The following is a 6,000-nucleotide window of genomic DNA, read 5'->3' as shown; positions in this document are numbered from 1 at the left end:
CCCACTTTTAAAAAAATACTTCTAGTTCTGGTCTGGCACGTAAGAAGCTTGGAAGTCACCACTGCATCCTAACAATAAGTGAAAAGCTAAACAAACTAAAAAATCAACAACTCTTCTTAGATTAGTAAGAAAAGTGAGGTCACAGGGCAAACCGCTGCTCCCAAATTGAAGAGACTGACTGAATTACAATTTACTAGAGCAGAAACCCCTGAGTGAAGTGGTGCTGGGGCTGGAAAACCTGAACTGTAATCGACAAATTGCTGGAGGCTCAGTATAGACAAGTCTGAGAGATAAAATACTCCAGGGGGACCTAGTCATCAGTGAGTGTCCACATTTTATGAGCTTTACCTCCAGGAGCTCGACCAGGTTCTCACAATAAATATCCGAGAAAAATCCCCTCGTGCTTCCAACAGGCAGAGGGGGAAAGGAACCATTTTGAAATACACCAGAGCACCCTGTTTTTCTTAACAAGGTCTACCCTCAAGAGAGACTAGTTAACTAGAGCCTAACCTACTGGGGTTTTTAGCGGAGCCTAACTGACCTGAGGGAAGGGAAATACTCAACTCCAGCCCCCTCTAGCCATCCTGTCCCACCTAAGGGGGAAGAAAAAGCTGAGAAACACTTGTGAGGTTCACAGTCCAGAGGCATAGGCTCACTGAAAGACTGAGACCTAATCATAGGACTGTAGAATGCCTCCCCTCCCCCAACACCTTACCAGCATACCACTAAAGTCCTATTTATCAGAGTTCCTTTCACCTCATACATCATGTCCAGATTTCAAGAAAAAATTTCAGGGCATACTAAAAGACAAAACACACAATTTCTGGTGTTTTTTTTAAATGATCCTCCCAATAGAGAAAAAAATATTTAATAAATTTCAACACACATTCATAATAAAAACTTCAGAAAACTCAGAATGGAAAAGAACTACCTTAATTTGATAAAGGGCATCTGTAAAACACTGACATAATAATTAATAATACATCAAAACTCACAATTTGAAGAAACAGAGCAACCATTGGAACCAGATACAGCAGGGATGTTGGAATTATCAGACCAGGAATTTAAAACAGCTATGACTAAGTTGCTAAGGGCTCTAAATGGGTAAAGTAGACAGTGTGCGGATAGATGGAAATTCTAAGAAAGAACCACAAAGAAATGCTAGAAAGAAAAAAAGAGAAATGCTAGAGATCGAAAGCACTGTAACAGAAATGAAGAATGCCTTTAGTGGGCTTATTAATAGACTGAACACAGCTGAGGAAAGAACCTCTGAGCTTGAGGACATCTCAGTAGAAACCTCTAAAGCTGAAAAGCAAACAGAAAAATAAGACAGGGGAAAAACCCAACAATATCCAAGGACTGTGGGACAACTACAAAAGGTGTAATACACACGTAATGGGAATATCAGAAGAAGAAAGGAATTATTTGAAGCAATGATGACTGAGAATGTCCCCAAATTAATGTCAGACACCAACCCACAGATCCAGAAAGCTCAGACAACACCAAGCAGAAAAAACGCTAACAAAACTACACTTAGGTATATCAGTTGCACACGACAAAAAATCTAAGATAAAGAAAAAATTCTGAGAGAAGCCGGAGGGAAAAGACACCTTACCTACGAGTAGGAGCAAAGATAAGAATGATATCTGATTTCTCAGAAACCATGCAAACAAGAAGAGAGTGGAGTGAAATATTTCGTGCTGAGAATAAAAGTCTACCAATCTACAATTCTGTAGCCTGTGAAATTATCCTTCAAAAGTGAAAGACAAATAAAGACCTTCTTAGACAAACAAAAATATGAAGGAATTGCTGCCAGTAGACCTGCCTTATAAGAAATGTTAAAAGAAGTTCTTTATTTTATTTTTTGTAAACTATTTAAATTTATTTATTTATTTTTGGCTGCGTTGGGTCTTCGTTACTGTGTGCAGGCTTTCTCTACTTGTGGCGAGCAGGGGCTACTCTTCCTTGCAGTGCAAGGGCTTCTCATTGCAGTGGCTTCTCTTGTTGTGGAGCACGGGCTCTAGGCGTGCAGGCTTCAGTAGTTGTGGCACATGGGCTTATTTGCTCCGCAGCATGTGGGATCTTCCCAGACCAGGGCTTGAACCTGTGTCCCCTGCATTGGCAGGCAGATTCTTAACCACTGTGCCACCAGGGAAGCCCTTAAAAGTTCTTTAGAGAAAAGGAAGATGGTATAGGTCAGAAACTCAGATGTTGGGACTTCCCTGGTGGTCCAGTGGTTAAGAATCCCTGCTTCCACTGCAGGAGGCACAGGTTCGATCCCTGGTCGGGGAACTAAGATTCCCACGTGCCGTGTGATGAAGCTAAAAAAGAAAAATAAAAAAGGAAACTCAGATGTACATAAAGAAAAGAAGAGAGGGAATAAGTGAAGGTTAAAACACAATGAAACAAAACAGAAAACCCTTCCTTTAACCTCACATTCTCCTCCAGAATCTGCCCCATTCTCTGCTCTCCTTCACAGCAAAAGTCTTCAAAATAGTTGCCTATGGTTGCTGTCTCCACATTCTCGCTTCCCATTCTCTTCTTAAGCCCCTCCACTTGAATTTACTCTCCAGCACTCTGCTGAAATGGCTCTACACAAAGATCACCAGCCACCTTTAACTTGCCAAATGCAATGATCAGTTCTCTGCCCTCTTTTTCACCTCATCACAGCTGATCACTCATTCCTTCCTGAAATACCTTCTTCTCCTGGCATCCAGAAACCCACACCCTCCCCGCCTTTTCCTCCTGTATCACTGAGCACTCATTCTCAGTGTCTTTTTCTGATCCCTCCTCCCCTGTCTCAGCTGCAAATGCTCATGTGTCTCAGGGCTGGGTCTGGTCCTCTCCTTTCATCTCTTCACCGTCTCTCCTGAAGGCTCCTCATCCAGTCCCCTAGCTTGAAATATTATCCCTATGCGATGTCACTAAGTTGAAATCTCCAGCTCCTATGTCATCCCTCAGGTTTAGAATCATACATCAACTGTCCCATTTGCCCTCTCTCCATGGATGTCATACGAATATCTCTAACTTAACATGGCCTCCTCTCCTCCTCAAACCTGTTCCTTCTCCCATCTTTCTTTCTACAGTTAATGGCACTACCAATCACTCAGTTGCTCGGGACAAAATTCTAGAAAGTCATTCTTTTTTTTTTTTTTAACAGTCTTAATCATTTATTTACAAAGACATGAAGTTGTTTCTATTTGGAAAAATAGACTAAGTGACACAACTGGAGAAAAAATAGACTAAGTGACACAACTGGAGAATACACTTATAAATAACAAAGCAGATTAAGAAGGAATAGGCACATAGTAAAATAACTTCAATATAGTTAATGTGAACTAGAGAAATTTCCCATTTTAAGTAGCATTGAACCTACCAGCCTCACCACCACTATCATTACTACTAAAAAACAAGAACGCATTTGACTAGAAGGAGAATTGGTTTTTAAATAAGCTTACAGGAAAAAAAAATACGCTTACAGAATAAATTTTGTCAGTATTCTGCCGGGTATTCAGAATCTAAATCATTCGCCAAAGAAGCTATTCTAAAATCTTAAACTTTCTAGCCAAATGAGAAAAGAAAAGTAAAAGCAGGAGCAAACCTCACTTTTTTGTTGTTCATCCCTTGAACTATTAATAATTGCATGAAAAGTTATTGCAGATTATTAGGCATATAAGTCCATGATATTTCCCACTCTGTCCGTTTATTTGAAGCCCGTTACAAGACATGTAGATTCTCAGAGGAAACTTTGTTTACTTCCCATGATTATCAGTCTTCAGGTGAATCACCTAAAATCAGAATGTTTTGCCGTGCCCCTTCCGAATCACTTAATCCCTACCAAATTCCAGTTAACGAAAATGATGGCTCTTGGAGACCGTTAGGAATAATTATCCCTTCTACAATCTATGATTTGATCATGGATAATTATGTGATGTAACAATAGGATAATTAGACTTCTTTCTCTCTCTGCATTTGTGTGTGGCATAGTCATGCCACATTTGCTAAACATATTTTCAAATGACCTATTAGATGCTGAAGGTTGTATTTTAGTCTCCTTCCTTAATACTGGAAAAAATTAATTCAATAAAAACTTTCATACCAAATTAGTTCAATGGGCTAGACACTGCTGGGAGATAAGTTAGCAAAGCTGACATGGAAATCATATGGATCACACAGTCCTGGAGAAGAGAAAGACATTCCTCAAAAACCACACAAATAAATACATATTTACAAACTAGGATAAAAGTGATGAAAGAAAAAGCATAGTCTTCTGTGAGTGAGTACAATAGGATTTCAGATGTTTTCCCTGAAACAGCCGCCTGTGAGCTGAGATTCTTTTATTGTTATAAAATATACGTAACTTCACATTTATCATTTTAACCACAATTCAGTGGCATTAAATACATTCACCATGCTGTGTAACCATGGGCACTATCTATATCCGAAAGTTTTCATCTTCCCCAACAAAACTCTGTACCTATTAAGCAATCATTCTTCCTCCCTCCCTCCCAGCCCCTGGCAGCCTCTATTCTATTCTCTGTCTCTATGGATTTGCCCCCTCCAGATACTGCATAAAACTGGAATTGTACAATATTTGTCCTTCTGTATCTGGCTTATTTCACTAGAAAGTCATTCTTGATTCTTCTCTTGCCCTCAATCCCCACATCCACTCAATCAGCAAATGCTATCACCTCTCCCAGCAAATTATATCCAGAATCAATGCAGTCGTTTCTCACCATCTCTACTGCTATTCGCCTAATCGGAACCACCATTACCTCTCACCTGGCCCAGTGCAACAGTCTCTCGGGGCTGCCCTTTTCCTCCATTGTTTGTCCTCCTGTCAGCAGTCAGCGTGATCTTTCTGAAGCAGAAATCACATCACGTCACTCCTTTGCTTAACAGCTCCAAAGGCTTTCTTTTGTATAGCCTGTTTCCGACAGTGTGTTTTTCTGTGTTGGAAATTACTTAATAAGTAATAGGGGACTGATGTTGGGATAACACAGAAGTTGTGCCGGTTAACATGCCATTTTTCTGCATCTGCCGATGCAGGGGACACGGGTTCGTGCCCCAGTCCGGGAAGATCCCGCATGCCGCGGAGCGGCTGGGCCCGTGAGCCATGGCCTCTGAGCCTGCGCGTCCGGAGCCTGTGCTCCGCAACGGGAGAGGCAGCAACAGTGAGAGGCCCGCGTACCGCACACACACACACAAAAAGGCCTGAGCAATATACGAAGACCCTAAGCAAAAAGCAGGAAATCTGCAGAGACTTTCCTTTAGTACTAGTGTGGCTGCTTTAGTGCTTTCAGTCGCGGCTGGTCTTTTCTGTGGTAAGCTATCTGTCCAAGCTGTGAGTACAGACGAAGAGGAAGATGTTGCAGAGGCATTTCTCCCATGGTAAAATGATGAAAAATAAAAAGGCTATGTCCTGAATCATTTATTTAATTTCACAGAGGATGGTCTTTATCAGAAGTGAATGCCCTCAAGGACTCACATCTTGGAGGAGGAAGCTGACCCAGGGTTTAATACTGTGAAGGATTAACTGGTGGGGATACAGGACACAAATGCCATAGAGACATGACTCCACTGTTACTACCGTTGGAATTGCTGTTGCTTTCTGAATGCTCCGGTTACCATGTTCCTTGGGTTTTGAGTGGTTTTCCCTAACCCTACATTTTCCCATAAAGCCCTATTATTTTTAGCACACATTTTTGCAGAATGTGAAGTTTTTCAGAGGCATCGTTATCATAGAAACGTCTGTACTTATAAAATCCAAACTTCTTACCACACCCTCAGTCTCCATGTTATATCTACCTGCAAAATGTCCTGAATCCAATCACTTCTCACCTCTTCCACAGCTACCACCCTAGTCCAGACCACCATCTTGGCTTGCCCAGACTACTGAAATAGGCTCCTTTCTTCTCTCTTCCTTCTAGTCCGTTCTCTACACAGCAGTAGAGATCCCTAAAAGGATCCCTTTAAAATATAAATCAGATTGCACCAACA

Source organism: Neophocaena asiaeorientalis, unplaced genomic scaffold, assembly GCF_003031525.2.
Source record: "Neophocaena asiaeorientalis asiaeorientalis breed wild unplaced genomic scaffold, Neophocaena_asiaeorientalis_V1.1 scaffold927, whole genome shotgun sequence".
In the NCBI taxonomy this organism is placed as follows: Eukaryota; Metazoa; Chordata; class Mammalia; order Artiodactyla; family Phocoenidae; genus Neophocaena; species Neophocaena asiaeorientalis.
Note: the sequence above shows the minus strand (reverse complement) of the source record.